A 17,893-nucleotide genomic window follows, 5' to 3' on the forward strand; every position below is an offset into this window, starting at 1 on the left:
TATTTTACAGCTTTTGGGTGGCATTTCATCAAAACACTGATGATGCACTGATACTGTACTGCCTATATAAAAATAGTTAAGCTTCTGCTTTACAAATGACTCACAGTTTAAATTCTGTTAGTGCCTAGAATCATCAGAGCTATTTAGTGGCAAAAAGCAGTAAAACTGAGCTCTTACTAACTGGCTTTTGGACAACTACATCCACTGTCTTTTTCTTTCAGTGTTAAAAGTGCAGGTAAGGCCCCTACCTCCTGCAAGCACACATTTGACACAAATGTTAAAAACACTTCTTAAAAACTTATAAATGTTTTGGAACACAAATTTGTTGACAATAAGTTTATTTGGTCCACCACAACATATTACCTTTTGTTAAATAAATGTGAAATATTATTTTCTGATATACAATACATATGTTTTATTTCTACTTATTATTTTAATCACTATGTTACATTGTGTGGTTTTCCTTTATATTATGCATTTTGTTTTCATTATTTTGCTATTATACACCTGTGAGAATATTTCTTGGGCCTTGAAGCACAAAAGGTTCCTTCTTTTTAGAGGTTTCTAAGCAAAAGAAGAGGTGAAACTCCTACTTACCTTTATTTCATTGTATCAAAACATTATTATCTTAAAGTTAAAAATTGTCATAACACCTGAGGATTTAAGACCCCAAAGCTGCTAGATCCCTGACACAGTGGACACCACAGATAACGACTTGCTCAACCCAAAGACTTTCAAATCTTCAGTGACCAGTGACTTTTCACATTCCAAACATACAAATGTTCTGGCATCATCTGGAACAGATAACAGCCAGGATGCCGAGAGCACTTTAGCTAACTGCTCATTATACCTTTATTGTGGATCTCCTGAAAAGAGCTTTAAAGTAGATTGTACTGAACATTTCTATAATCAAGCTAAGTATATGGCATGCCCTGTGGCCGCTCCTTTGACTTTAAAAATTTCTCGAGGATATTTAAGTATTGGAACCAATGGTCAGTAGCACAGTAAGAGAGGCATACAGAACAGATGCATTATGCAAAAAGTGCATTTTTTGTGTGAAAGTCAATACTTCTTTAAAAACAATTCCAGAAGTGCACCTGAATATAAGTACTTTAACAAATAAGCTATAAATATTGTAAATAAAAAATATTCATTAAAAGCACAAGAAAATTTTTCAAAAATCAATATTGGAATATTAAAATAAAAATAAATTAAAAAGAAAAAAACATTACATCTGAAGGTCTTACACGGGACTCTTAACTGAACTGAGCTCACCTCAACTTAGTTCTACTTTACTTTATCTAATCTTCTCTTCTTTCTTGTGTCAAAATATCAACTGACCAGAGTGTAACATCCCCTCACCCACGGCACTGACCCAATCTGGACCCAATTTATATTCGAGTAGTGCTTTATGCACATATATAGCAGGAACTCTTTAGTCCTCAACATCTGCCATCCATCCCAGTCACTTCCTGTTAACGACCTTCATAGTCCAGTTACATTTTCTACAGCACCTTAATTCAAAATCCCCCACAGCTGCAATGGAAAAATGTCAGGATGAAGCTGACAAGCAAGTGGCACACAACTCCATTTGAGGGCCCATCAAATAAATGTACCCTCCATACTGACCACTCCAAAACTGATACAAATGTGTGGCCACTCTCCATATGTATCTAACTAACTACTATTGTGCATTTTCCTTGCTCCTAAAATGGCAGTTCTATCCAACTCACTCAAAAAAGAGTGAGGATCTTTCAAAATGTCCTTCTGTGAGCCACATTGTACAAAAATATTGTCATGATTGCTTTTTTGTACTTGTGTTGTTCTGTCACCAATGTTGTTTTAAGGGTTTACTGAAAATGAACTGCCCTCCCTCAGCTTTGTTCACACCTCTGTGAACTGAGCTACATTCCAGACCTGGCTCGGCTAGCCAAGAAAGGACATTAGCATTGATGTGCACAGAGCCGGGACAATGACAAAAAATAAAATTAAATGGCAATGAACCACCTTGTGAGTCAGGGGTTTGTATCTTTCTGTCTGCCATTATAGGGGAGCGTGATTGGTCACCAAGGTAAATTTACACCCCCACAAGTAATAACAGAGTGCTTACACCGCCCATTTAATTGTCAAACACTCTTTCTCAATGGTTGAGTAATTATGCTCCCTGGGAAGCATTTTTCTAGTCAAATACGTGATGGGATGCTCCTCACCATTGAAAACCTGAGACAGGATAGCCCCCACACCAAACACAATAGCATCTGTCTGCAGGATGAAGTCCTTAGAGAAGTTGGGATTCCTTAAAACTGGGTAAGACGACAAAGCAGTCTACAAATCAGAGAAGGACCGTTTGCAATCATCGGACCAGAGTATGCAGCAGTTCTTTCGACCCTTCATAAGATAAGTTAGAGGAGCAGCTCTATTAGCTATGGGATGAATCTTCTATAATAATCAGCAAGTCCCAGGAAAGCACAAACCTGCTTTTGTGTTTCCAGATGGAGATATGCAAGCACCTCACCTACCTTTTTCAACTGAAGTTTAATCAAACCCTTCCCCATAGAATATCCTGAATAATGCATTTAAGATATACCCAATTTACATTTCTAATGGTTAGCTGTCAACCCGGCCTGCCTCAAACTGTCAAGCATAGCCTGACGGTGTTCCAAATGTGATTGCCAATTATTACTGAAAATGATGACATCATCAAAACATGCTCCAGAATATTTGGAATAGGGGCACAAAATCTCATCCATCATATGCTGGAAAGTTACAGGCTCGCAATTCAGACTAAACAGAAGCCTAGTAAATTTGAATAACCTGTCAGTGGTGACGAATGCTGTCTTTTTGCAACTGGAAGCCTCAAAAGGTACATGCCAGTACCCCTTTGTAAGATCGAGCGTAGAGATATACGATGCCTTTCAAAAATAATTCATCAAAATGTGGCATTAGATAACCATCAAATTTGGAAACCTTACTTAAGCATCTCAAATTTATACAGAACCGAATTGATCCATCCACTTTTGGGACTAATATGATCAGGCTCCGCCAATTGCTTTTACTCTCGTGAATTATGTCTAATTCAAGCTAATGTCTGACCTCATCACACACCACATTCAACATCCTGGGACACTGTGTTGCCATTCCTCATGTTTGTGATCCGGGAATCCTCTCAGACTTCTACCAGCTTAAGTCCATTTTAGTGACAGTTTGGCATGTGTCCGCGGGGCAGCTTGGATCAATTTTCAAGCCAGTTTCCATTGACAAAACGTCATTGACAAGATGAGTCATTAATAATAAGACCTTCAGTGGAGACATCAGTTGCAATTTCATTTCTTATACAGGAAAAGCTCTGCAGGTGTTTTGCCAGTGGTACTGTGGGGGGAAATGTCCTATAAGAAAATGGAAAGACTGATGATGGCTGGAGCCAAGTCTCTATCATAGTACTTCACCTGCGCTGTGTGTCTGGGCACCCTGAGTGACCCTGTCACAATTCCCTGTGGTCACAATTTCTGTGCCTCAGCAACAGGTGGGTTTGAGCAATGAGTACAGCTGTCTTGAGTGCAAACGCGTCTTCACCGTGATACCTGAATTGAACATAAACTCTCAGCTGAGTGAAATGCTTAAGTGGTTAAAGAAGACAACCATTCCTTCTCCATCTCAGAAATACGCTTGCCGTGCTGATGTGGAGTCTGACTACTGCGCTTGGTTGAAGTTCTGGGCAATGAAGACATGCCTAACCTACACAGCCTCCCTCTGTGAGATTCATCTGCAGCCTCATTTAACAGCAAAAACCTTGAAGAACAACAAGCCAACTGATCTAGATATAAATCTAGAGAAGAAACTCTGAGTGAAACATCAGAACATTCTGGACACTTTTTTTGCAAAACTGATGAGATGTGTATCTGCATCCTTTGTAAAGTGACTGAACATAATGGGCATGAAGTTGTGGACCTAGAGGAGGAAACAGAAAAACAGAAACTTCTGAGGGCAATGCGGAGTGAAACCAAAATGAAACTTGAGGAGAGCAAGAAAACACTAGAGGATATGAAAAGGAAGAAGAGCAGATGAAGATCATCAGAAGGATAACCAACCTAACCCCACTTCTGGTACCACTTGTCAAACTTGGGTCACAATACTTCACAGGAGACCAGAAAAGGGAACAGGTTTTCAAGAAACAAAATCATTATTGTTGAACTGGCAGGTACAAACACAAGACCTTATCCAGAAGTGGTTTGCCAACAACAGAAAAGCACACAGGAACCAGCTGTCAAATGTGGCGCTTCAGGTCACATCTCCACGTCAAAAGAACACAAAGTTCTCCTCATCAGGTGGGTTCAACGGCTTGGAATCAGTGACTGGTGTAGAGACAGTCTGAGGGAGAAAAGACAGGAGCATGAGCCATTAGGGTGCCCGAGGCTCGGTCTTTTAAATGTTCCAAACCTTGTGTGAGAAGCATGTCACGCAGTAAGCCTGCAGCTAATCCCGCAAATGGGATGTGTAACAGTGTTTTTTTTCTCATTGAAATACTGTTTAAGAGGGAGTTTCTGAAGGGCAGCTGTGTTTCTGTGTAGTATTACTGTTAAACAGAGCAGTGACAGCGGCCACTATATATACTTATACTTTTAACATCACCTAATTCTCATAAGGTTCCTTGTATTATAACTCTTTGCTTTCTATGTTTTAACCAGTTTTGCACACTTCTACACATATGCCACAACTTCCTACAGTATGCTCTGAATTCCTTGATTCTGCATTCGCTTGGCAATCTCTGCAATTTTTTCAGTCCACCTTATGGCACACATTAATAGGAATAACTCAATGTTTTTCTCCAGCACATGAGAAGTAGTAGATCAGAAATGTTGGCTTGATGATACAGGGTGAAAGCAAGACTTCTAATGAAATAGTTTATTAATAGCACTGAAGAATGATATCCCACCTGTCTCACACTACATCTCTACTTCATATTTATAGTCTGAAGCGGTCTTCTTAGGTTAGAATTTTATTTTTTTGGTACTTTTATATTTTGTACTCTAATTGCCTATTGAGCACAACTTTAAATATCTTGTGACTATTTAATAGCAAAGCTTTCAATTCTCTTTCAGTCACATGTTGGCTTATTAGGAATTTCCTTGTGAGGGAGAAACAAACGGACTGTCACGCCCATGCACCTCATGTTTTTTCAGTCTTAACATACAGCATAACATTGGCTAATAGGTTATGTCTTTCTCAAACCAGCTGTGCAAAGAATAAATGAATAGACAGAGTAATTTGCTAGAAAAATAAGCAACACGCTCATCACACATACACTATGAATATGAAAGGAGCAATTTTGCAAAGGATGATGGAGGAAAGAAAATTTATTAACAAGACAGCTGAATCTCCTTATACAGTACATGTTCCCCATGTGCGTAACTTGGTGAACAGATGGGGAGATTAGTCTTGTTTTTGATGGCGCTTAAACTGACAGTGGTTGAGAAAGTATGAATCATAATGTTCCTGCAAAGCGAGAGGAAGTGAGCTTGATGATGACTACTTTTGGCGTCAGTGATCAAGTGGAGAATCATGGAATAATAATGTTTCTCATTGCAGCAGCATGAATGCCATGCTGGAGGAGGCCTCAGAGATAAACTGATAGCATACAGTCAGGTGCAATTAGTCATTTGAGAATGAGAATAGAGGATAGAGCTTAGACATTGCAGCAGAGCCATTCAAAATATTACATAAAAATCCAGCTCTGTAAAATTCAAGAACAAATTGCTCTTGCCTTAGCGACAGTCAAGGAAACTACTCATTACTGCCTGAATGATTATAAGGCGTCCTGCCAGAAAAGAGCATGCTCCTAGTTTGAAGAGAAACTTTTACTTTAAGAAAAATGTGTGGAAATTATTCATTACTGACCAGTTGCCATTTGTATCTCTTGGCTAGGCACCTTCAAAGGCAGTTTTATGTACTTCTGGCCACTTGGGAATAGATTTTACAAATACCCTGGCTTCCAGAAAATAGCTCTAGCTGCAAGGATGGGTATTACATGAAACTCATGTATCTATATAATGAACAAAAAGTAAGCTGAATGCAAAATAATTATTTCAATTGAAATGACTACTATTCAAAAATGCTTAGATTCCTTGAAGTACAGTACTTATTGTTTAATGAAGAAGAATGTTTGACTGTCTTATGAGCAGATCTTTCTTTTCTAAACTAGCAGGGATCAGAGAAAAACAAGTTAATAAAAGTAAAATATCATACTAGACAGCAGTTGTTTAATTGCAAAAACTAGCCTTTTTTAGCTGTTGTCCCATATTCTTGTAATTGGATTGGTGCATGTGTAAAATAAGCCAAACAGATTTTCTCCATTAAAGAAATGATAGTTAATTGCTTGCGTGTTCAAGTTCATTCCAGCATATGTGTAAATTAATTTAACATAAAATAATTAAAAATGTATTTAAGCATGCAGATTAGTCTAGTGCAGTGGTTCTTGACCTTGGAATCATTACCTTTTTGATAATATAAGAGATGTCCCAGTGGCAGAACACGTTTCCATAGTGTATTCCTCTTACCACTGTTACTTAAGCTGTTTATATTCCTTTAACTTATCTGTTGTGAGCATTTGGTCAGATGTTATGACTTGTGTCCTATCTTGATATTTTGGAAAAGTTATCTTTCTTGAAATATCCTTTTGAATGTGACCGGATAGTACATGGGAAGCAGTACCACTAGTGACAGACTAAGTGGTAGGTCTTGGAGGTAACATCATGGCCAATAATATACTCCCCATACAATTGCTTTCACTTTTCAATATGAACAGATTTAATAACCTGATTAAAATCTATGTGTAGTGCTGTCTAAGATTTATGCTGCTTTTATTGAATGTTGTTTCATGTTTTTACTTAATTTTATTTTTCAGATTTAATTTGTGTTTTATTTTAATTGTTATTTTATTAAATACACTGTAAATGTTATTCTTAAAAATATGTACACTAAATTATCTTGTGTGTAATGCTACATCGGGTCATCATTGAGTAATATTCAGTTTTTGCTTTTTCAGAGTCACAGTTATGCCCAGATTTTTAGTTTTAGGAAATCCATCTAAGGTCAACATAGAAAGATACATCTTTGATTGTCTTGCATTTCTGATTATCCTGAGCAGGATAATTAAATGTAGCTGAAGGTTATAACTGTCCAGTTTGGGGACAAGACTTTGATCTAAAGTGTACAATGAAATGGTTCAGAACTGAGCGTGAAAATTCCTCCATATAAAGCTGAGGTTCTCTGCAAGGAAGAAGAAATAAAGATTTGCACTTCGCATGTTGCTTTAGTAAATTGGTTTCTCCAAGCAATGAGTTTAATTACCTCAGAGTCTTCATGAGGGTAGTTAAAATCTGTAGAATTTTTCAGGGGATTACTGCACTACTGTACAGTAGGTACTATCAGACATTACCAGTTAAGTAAAAAGCCAATTGTAATGCAAAACTTGACATGTAACTGTACGTCCTCCTTCTAGCCATCAAACAAAATGGTGACCCAGCAAAATAACAAAACATGACAAAAATAAATAACATGAAGTAACAGTGATATATATACATAATAACAATTCATTTTGCATGGTTCAGATCCCTTAACAATAGCAAACCATCATAAAGCACTTTACATAGCAAGTCAAAAGCTACAGGATAGGGTACAGTGCAGGGCCAATCAATACATGATGCATTACAAGGGAAAAACTTTGAAGAGCCTACATGAGCAGACAGAGCCTCACAGTCAATTGACAGTATGAGCTAACAGAATGTTAACATTGTACCAATGGATGAAAAAGAATAAGACATTAAAGTACAAAAATAGCTGAGAAAAATGCAAGAGAGAGTAAGTGAGTCATCAAAATAGTATTTAGCCTGAACATTGATGGAGCTTCACAGTTGCACTGGGAGAAGGTTGCACAGAATGCCAGTCACATTTGCCAATCAAGTGTTTTTTAAGAGAGAGAAGATATGCATAAGAAGATTCTGGCAAGCATACAGCAGCCACAGATAATCATTTCATGTTGACATTAACAGGTAAATCAGTAGATAGATGTTGGACATTAGACATAATCCAATATTATATCCAACAATCATTTGTTCATGCTTATGATTTCAGTGCCAGATGAAAAACACTGAAAATATCTTGGGCAGATGAAATGTAATAAGTAAAGTAAAATATAAAAAAGTTACAAAATCAAAAAAAATAGATTTAAATACAAATGAGGGTCTGAAAGTACATCATTTTGGGAAGGATTTAGCAGTCATAGTGGACTAGCTACATCTAGACATAGAACAGAGGTGATTAACAAGGCTAATAGAATGTTGGGGTACATACCACAATGTAGAGTACAAATCAAGAATGGTTATGCTTATGCTATAAAATGTAATTCGGAGGCCTTACCAGGAGTGCTGTGTGCAGTTTTGGGCTCCAAATTAAAAAAACGTCATAACTACACTAGAGAAAAACCAAAGAACAGTGACTAGGACATTCCAGGACTGTGGAGTGTGAGCTATGGGAAAAGATGGAAGAGGTTTAACTATTTTCACTTTAAACAAATGAATATTAAGAGGTGACATTATGTAAGTATCCAGAATTCTGAAGAGAACTACCGTTATTTTATATTACTTTCTCAAAAAGGGATGGAACCTGTTAGAAAGTTTTTATTTACACAGCAAATTTTATGTACTTGGAACAAAATCAACAAGTAGTGTTGTAGATTATAGTACTTTGAAAAGCTTTAAAATTCAACTTGATTTTATTTTGCAAAAATTAGATGAACAAAAATTAACAATCTATGTTAGGCCAATGGCCTGTTTGTAATAAGACTTTATGTCCAAGGGTTATCATAAGAAGGAGTAAAAACCAGGGGCCTCATACATAACGCCGTGCATAGAATTCACACTAAAACATGGTGTACGAACAAAAGCGGAAATGTGCGTACAGACAAAAAAATCCAGATGCATAAATCTGTGCGTTCACCAACTTCCACATTCTTCCGCTCCATAAATCCCAGTCAGCGTGAAAAGTAACGCATGTGCACACACCTGTCACCACTCTCAAACTCCTCCCAGAATTACTCCTCTTTGAATATGCTAATTAATATAAATAGCCCTTAAGCTCAGCATTCTGTGAAAAGGCAATGGCAAAAGCACAGGGGAAAATAGAAGAATTTCAGCGAATACCAAGTGGTTGGTTTTAACAGTGGCATAAACAACAAAAGGAAGTTGATTGAGTGACATAGAGTGTCAGAGAAACTCGAAAGCTGAAGTTCACAAAGTCGCACAGTGCCAGAAATAAAAAAGTTGTCAGATATCAAAGTCGCGGTGAAAAGACAAGTCATAGTCCACCGTCTGAGTGTCATATGAAAGCTTATTAGGGTACAGAAAAAAGAAAGGAAATAGGCACACAGTGGGAAAATAGCTCAAAATATCAACTTTAATCTAGAAACTCCATTTTAATCACATAGTTTATTTTGTCATTAAAGTAGAATATCATAAACTTCATCTTTAAATCATTTAATTTACTAGCTTCTCAAATACTATTGTAACTAAAGTAGCATGTTAAATGCTTTGTTTTGTTTATGTTCTTCTATGTGCTCTATGTGTGTGAATCACTACATGCTTCTTAAACGGGCTTTCTCTTCCTCCGACAGGACACAGAATCCATTACATTCATGATATTACAGCTCTCTGAATATTTAAAATACTGAGATGTATACTTGATATCATTTTCATGATGATAGGAGTTAAAGCTTGTTATTAAACATGGGAACATGGTGGCATAGTGATAGTGACGAGCTGGCTCCCTGTCCAGAGATTGTTCCTGCCTCCCGCAAGATGCTTGCTGCGCTGTGTGCGATCTTCGATGAAATGCTGTAATTTATTGCAGCAGTACTGTCTCTTTCAAATGTACTAACCCCCGATTCCTGTCCTTCCTTTACTTTCTCCAAGTAACCAATCGCCACATAATCAGCTCTGTAATAGATGTTAAACCATCTGTAAGCTTAGAACGCAGATTCTTCAAAACCTTTAAGGAACATTGAAATATCTTTGTGTACATGTTTAATTATTCTATCCATCCAGGGTCACGCCAGTCCCAGCAAGCATACAGCACAAGGCAAGAACAATCTCTGAACGGGGCACCAGATCGTTGCTAGTGCAGCGCCACCGTCTCCTCTCATGTTTAATTATTAACAATATAGATTAGTTTAAATGATGTTAACATTTTATCTGTATAATCTAATACACATATTTTGCTGCATTTCATCTTAAAAATGATATCATTATCATATGTAAATACACACTTTATAAAGTGGCTCAGGTTGTGTAATATTATAACTATTATTTATTTTTTTTACGTTCATTTATTTTATTTCTATTAATGTTAATTGTATGTTTTTTTTCCTTCTTTTATTGTAAAGCACTTTGGCCACTGCATTCCTATGTTGTTTTAAATGTGCTATATAAATAAATTGACATTGACATAAAACATTTTCAAGTCTCTTCCTTTCAAAGATCCCAGGGTATGATGGAGAAATTATCTTTCATTTAACATTTCAGAGGCAGCCATGCATAGAATACACTCCAGCTCCAAATGCACAAGTATTCAATCACTCAACTTTAAATCTTTTTTCAAGCATGTTTATCTCATTTAAAATTGTTCAAAATTTATCCAGAGCAAGATTCAACCTCAGTCAATGTTGCAATCAAGCTCCAGCCTCACTGGGCCTAATGTTTTGGGCGTGCATCAAATGAATATCATTCTGGGAAAAAATTTGTAAAAGCCTATCACACAGCCTTGGTTTCACAATCACTCCTAACCCATTAACAGCTGTGCTTGGTGTACTCCTGGATTTGCTCAAAGTGGAGAAGGACAAATTGATTGTAATTGTCTATACCACATAACAAACGCATAAACTTATCTTCCAGCCGACCTGTTATAAGTCAATGGGTAACTTATGTTCTATACTATTTGAAATTGTCTATTAGAGGATCTGTTCAAAACTGTTTTTTTAGATATGGCAATTTTTAATCAATCAAATATTACAATAAGCATTTATATCAGGGAAAAGGACATTCTCCTTTCTCTGTTGTTTTTAAAGATTTGCTCTTGCTGTTGGCTGTCCACTCTTTCTCTCAGGCAGGGGATGACGTCTGGTTGGTCTGAGTTTGACTTTAGTGTAAGGAATGTTGTTTTCTTCAAATAAAATCAATAAAACAAAAAAATAAAAACAAAAAGGAAATTGAAAAACAAAGGATAATGAGTTTGTCTAGTTTTCAAGCATTTGGCAGACTTCCAATAAGTAAAATTCTTGTGATTAGTGAAAATACTGAGTTCATGTGCAGCCCCATACTGCCAATGACAGAACTCTTTAAGAGCCAATTTAATTGCCAGCATCTCATGATCTTCCACGTAACACTGTTGCAGTAATAGAGAATGCTTTTTGGAAAAATAAGCACAAGGGTGCAGTTTATCAGAAATCGGAAAATGCTGAAATAACAGAGCTCCCACACCAATAGTTGCATCTACTTCCACCTGAAAAGGTAATGTGTAGGGCTAGGGTGATACAAAAAAGGGGGCAGAAGTAAACTTGACCTTAAGGGTGTGAAAAGCCTGCTGAGCTGTTGGCATCCAAAAAAAATCTTCCACCCTTATTAGTAACAGATATAATAGAAGCAATAGAGCTGAAGTTTTTAGTACAGTATATCTTAGTTCTTAAAAATTTTATTAATAAGGTTTATTATTAAAAATGAAACCTCAAAATAAATGGAAATGAAACTTTTAAAGCATAATCTACAAAATACAAAGTTAGATCACAATATACATATACATTACATTAATGACTACACTCTTTTTGTTTTAATTGTTGTAATCTTCTAAAGAACACTACCACTTGGGTGAGAGGCTAGCAAGGAGCCAAAAATCAGGCTAGCAAGGAGCCAAAGACCCTAAGTTTTTGTTGAAAAAATTCTAGTCAATCCAGGATTCTATTTTCCTAATCTAAGAAGCAAAGAACAACAAGGAAACACAGTTGAAAATTTGTTAAGGGTAGATTTTACACAAACATTTGAAAGTCTTTCTTCGTGCAAAGAATCACAGACAGATGGAATAAGTTAACAAGCAGAGTGGGAGAAAGTGGGAAGTTGGCCAAGGTCTCCAGGACTCTGACTATGTCTGGCTCGTCTATGACTCCTTTTCTACAAACTGGTTCTGATTCTACAACTGATGGACAGATATTGTTGTTTTTCATTTATTCTATTTAGTTTGTTTGTTTCTGATGTATTTTAACAAATCTGTAACCTTATATGTCATAATTCTGTATTTAGTGAGTGGTTTGATCTATTTTTACATTTTGCCTTGACAGTTGTTGCAGTGCTCTGCAGCTACAATTGTGAGGAGTGCTGTGCAAAAGCAAAGTTGGCCATCTAGCTCTATGAAGAGGATTACTTGTGTTCTGTTTTGTATATTGTGTTTACTCCATTTTTCAACAATCATTACATGCCCAACCTACCTGAGGGGGTCTGTCTCTGAATTGTCCTTCCAAAGATTTTATCCTACAAGGTTTTTTGGTAGTTTTTGTCTTGTCTTCTTAGAGAGTCAAGACTGGGGGCTGTCAAAACCCAGGGCCTGTTAAAGCCCATTAAGGCATTCCTTTTGTCATTTTGGGCTATACAATGAATAAACTGATGTTTTTATTGACTTTGGGGACCTTCCTTAAATCTCGAGTTTATCTTATTTTTGACAATTTAGATGAGAAGGAAGAATGAGCTTGCTGAGATAAATAGGCTGTTCTTGTCACAAGTTCTAATCTTCTAAAAATCAATACCTTTTTTTGCAGATGTGGAGACACACCTGTGCTAGCCCTGTACTCTCCATATGATGGTATTGAAATAATAAAAATGGTGCCCACAATGCTATATATAGAAGAGTTGAAGAAACATGAATAAGACAAAATATTTGTGTTGAAATGTGTTTTATTTATTTCTGGTGTAGTACGACCATGACTTCTCTGGTTTATTTCTTGATTAATTAAGGTGAAATGTTGGTTTCTTAGGTGGAAAAGTCAATTCTATCATTTACTTCAGTCTCTTGAATGTTTTACTTGATGTTGAAATCATCTTGCATTTGATCATTATGCCATTATTGTCCTATATTGGGTGCTGTAAAGCTCCTGTGTAAGAATAGACTGAAATGTGTGATGTCCCTGTAACACTGGTTTAGAAGCTGGTGCTGTAAATTTCCTGTTTAACTTAGTTTGGAAAAAAAAAAATCCCTTAGTGTGTTGAAAGTTTGTTCTCCTTGCATTTGTTTTTCATGATATTGAATTTATGCTTTGAAATTTTGACTACATCTATGGGTTCTGATAATTGACTTTGGTGAAAGAAAGGTTTGATTTCAATGCCCAAATATCTCAGAGTAGGAGAATGATATTAACTGGCCCAAAATTCTTAGAGTGACACAAACCATTTTATAAATTTTCCTAAGTTAGGAAACTAGTCCTGATTTTACCAGCATTTAGGAGAGCTTATAACCTATCCTAACTTGCTAAGAGATACCATAAGATGGCGTTCAGGCAGAGATCAGAATGCACATCCAGGGAAAGGCTGAATGTTTTGCAAAAGCTTGACAACAATTAACTTGTAAAAATATATAATGATATTGATTTGACAGAAATTGAGTAATATTCATAACATAATATTCTTATATGTTACACAACCACTTCCTTTACGTGGAGGCGCCATGAACTATCAGCTGAAATTAAAGTGTTGGTAACAGTATGCTGTAGGGCCACAGGGAAAAGGCAACTTTGGAAGAACAATAATTTAGGTATATCACAACCAAGCACTTCATGAAATATGCAGCAAACTGAATGCCCTTACACCACTTGAAGTAATCCAATATTTATACATTTTCCCTCCATTCCACATGCAGTAATGTTAAAACAATTTGCATTCATTCAAATTGGAATGCACATAAAAATCATTGCCCCAAGTGTGGATGAACACAATATATGTAAACTGCAAGTGGTATCAACACAGAAGCGGTCATAGATGCAAACTGTATTGTAGTAGCCAGCATATTACCCTTAAGATAAGCGAGGCTGGATGGTTGATTGACAGCAAAATGTCACACAGGTACGCTAAGCTCTGCACTCCATGAACCCAGGGGCATTCGTTTTATACCTTACATGCCATGGAGGTTCAAGAAGGCAGGGCATTGGATAAATAGATCTTCGCAGAACATAAAGGAGGGATCACAGATCAGAGGCAAGGAACTCGACTCTAGAAGACAATTAGGAACAGTGTAAGAGTGAGCACAATGTCAGTAACAGTGTAGAACTAGCTACGGCTATCTTTAGTATAACCTTTACTTTACTGATTTAGATTATTTATGTTAGAATGCCCAGTGGGGGCTGGGTGGTCTTGTGGCCTTGGAACCCCTGCAGATTTTGTTTTTTTTTTTTTCACCAGCCCTATGGCGTTTTTTTTTGTTTGTTTTTCTGTCCTCCTGGCCATCGGACCTTACTTTAAATCTTTGTTACTTAGCATTACCTAATCTTATTTTATTTTTTATAATTTTTTCATTCTTCATCCTGTAAAGCACATTGAGCTACATAATTTGTATGAAAAAGTGCGATATAAATAAATGTTGTTGTTGTTTACGAGGCATTTCCCATAGCCATTACAGCAGGAAGGTGATTCTTCTGAAAGTATGTCAGTGGATAATTTATTGTTAAATAAACACGCCTGTTATTGGGCTTCAGTGTTCATTGTGACATTATTCATGATGTTGCACAATGATGACAATTACTTGAAACTTAGTGCAATAGTCTTCCTTATTATGTTTTCTTTTTCCACTTTGAATATTATTATTATTATTATTATGTTCTTTCTGGAATTATAATTAATTTGACACAATGGGTGCCGTGAAATCGTGGCGTCATTCATTCTCAGGTGTGGCTTCCTTCTGCTCACTAGGACTGGGACACTTTGTAATTTTTTTTCGTGTTCTGCTCTGAGGTTGGACAAATTCTTATCCTAGTCAGACTTTTATTGCAATTCCTAGGGGTAATTCTGAAGTGCTTGTTAAATATGGGCCCTGGTCTAGAACTTGCACAAAGTATGGGTACGTTTTTATTTTCAATATAAAATGCCTTTTCTCCGCAGTGTGCCTTCCTTGGGAGAGGGACAGGCCAGTGGAGATCGAGGGTCAGACTCAGGACTCACCTCAGGAATTATATGTTTCATCTCTCATAGTGTCATGAGGGAATTTTTCAAGAGGGGTTGGAAGAAGATGCTAAAGATATAGGGTGGCAAAGTCTGTCTAGCATAGCATGTTGTAACTGCACAAGGGAAATTGTAATAAAAGTGAATTGCTGCTGGAAGAAAATATGCATAAAGTCATGATTGAGTTAACTGATATGAAATGACTTGGAGGGAACCCTTTTTGTGATATTTTAAAAGTGTTAAGGGTTTTAACATTTTCTGTGAGTCATGAAGGTCTTTTTAATAATAATTTTAAAATATATTTTATTTCTAAGTGATGTGTATAAACTGTATACAAAGATGCAATTGTTTTCCTGAGAATTATTCAATAAAGTGTTAAATTCATGTTAATTAATCCGAACATAGTTCTCAGTACATATAGCAGCACAATGAAGAGTATATTCCTGTTTGCTCCTGAATCAGTTGAGTATAATGTCATATTCTGGCAGCTTGTTCAACTTTGCTTAATGTTAATTATCACTAAATGTACACATTTTCAAGGTATACTACACTTTCTGTTTACACTCCTGAACAAACATGTGCACAATGTCATCATGATGTAAAACATTTCATTCCAAAAAAAGAAACAATATTAATGTTTCATAGAGCAAATATCACAATTGATGAGTGCATGTTTGGGTTATGTTTTACCTGATTCTTCCCACCACACAAGTAAAATTATTTAGTTTTATATTATACAGTATTTGAAGCACATTCTGAAATATGGAACTTAATGCATTAAATTGAGACATCTGTAAATGGTGTGCACATGTGCAACTAAATAATGCTTGCTATTATTTGTTTTTTTTCTGAATCATAATGTCAGATTAGCAAAATAATAGTGATCTATGACAGTGGGGACATGATATGAACTGACTCATGCTAACTTGTCATCTTTCTAGTTAATAGCTCATGACATTTTAAGAGCACCTAAACTTAGCACAAGTTCTTGAAAGCAGATGGCAGAAATTACAGGGCTAAGCATTAATGCTGAGCAAACGGTCAAGGGAAAGTGTTTAATATTTAAATGATCACTGGAGTCATGATAACTCCACAAATTGCTGCATAATCATTTTTTTCGTTTATTATCTATTATTGATGTTTTTTCCATGAGAAACTAAAAAATGTAAATAACTAGATGATGAGTCTACATTTAACCAGACTCTCTCTTTCATACATTAAAAACCCAATCACTAATCATTAAAAATGTCACTAGGGTGATGTAGTACAGTTAAAGTGCTGAGCATGTTTCTTTCTCCAAGCAATTTTACATGTTCTCCATTATTTACTCTATTGTTTATCTGGGGTCTTAATTTTCATTCTTACCTACCAAGATATGCTATCTACATTGATTTGAAAGCTATAATTTGTCATATGAATCTACATATTAATTTCAGTGCTGTTTGCCTACTTTACATTCAAGATGCTGTCATATTTGAAAACCTTATTGTCTGAATCTGTGAAGAAACGCATCAATATTTAAATTGATTAATATTATTAAGTTAATTATTAATAAAATAAAAATACACTGCTGCAGGGCTCATTTTGACATATGTGCTCCATCTACTGGCAGCTGTTAAAATTACATTAAATAAATAACGAAGCTAGGTCAGTGGCAGGACAATTTTAGCAGGGAGACAGTGGATTTTAATGGGGGCCTGATGTGTATTTACAATACAAGTAAGGCATACATTATTTTCGATTCATAAAAAATATACCTGAGAGTGCATAAGCAGTAGCTTACAGCAAACAAAACTTCATCCTGCACAATGCCCAGGGTTACACTGTAACAAGCCAAATGCAGGTTGTGTTTTTAAAACGTGTAAGGTGGCACCAGAAGTTTTTGCTTTTCATTTGGCTTTTCAATATTTGTGAAAAGGTTCATATGTAATTCTATTCCTTCCAGTAGATGTTCTTGTAGTTCTTAACTGACAAACCAGTACCAAATATTTTCCTTTGCTGCATTTTGACTTCTCTGGCTGTTTTTAAAGTTGTGGGCTGAAACTTGACTGCAGCTATCGTGATACAGAGGAGATTGTTGTGACGAGAAACTTTCGCCGAGTTCACACAAGTTTGTAATATTCTCTTGTGACTGAGGAGCACTTCTTTTTTGTATTTAATTGTTGTTCTTGTGTTTGATGTGAAGCCAAAAAATTCAAATAATGAAAAGGCAAATTTTTATTTTCAGTTTTACTATCTGTCTTTTAATTAATATCTTGAGTTGAGAGTATTCGTTGATATTATAAGGGAAGAAATTAGTATATGCATTTTGTTTAGAATTTCCAAATGCTTCCTTAATTGTTACTCATTAACTCCCACAGTAATTCAGGGTGTGAATGTAGGACACTTGAAATTCTGATAGTGACTCAGCCTGTGGCTGTACCTGTCTAACTTTGGAAGGATATGTATAGCTATTCAGAAGGTAAAATTAAAGAATTTTTAGGCACAGATGTATTACCTGTTAATGAAATTGATGCTGAGACAAAGGCCTTGACTGAAAAATGGCTTGATTGAAACTTTTTGATTATTGTAAAAAAGAGAATACCTGGAAGCTTAAGAATGCAAAAAATTAGAGAATTCTGAGTTTAGCTCTAAATGGTGTATGATTCTGA

Source organism: Erpetoichthys calabaricus, chromosome 4 (genome assembly GCF_900747795.2).
Source record: "Erpetoichthys calabaricus chromosome 4, fErpCal1.3, whole genome shotgun sequence".
NCBI lineage: Eukaryota > Metazoa > Chordata > Cladistia > Polypteriformes > Polypteridae > Erpetoichthys > Erpetoichthys calabaricus.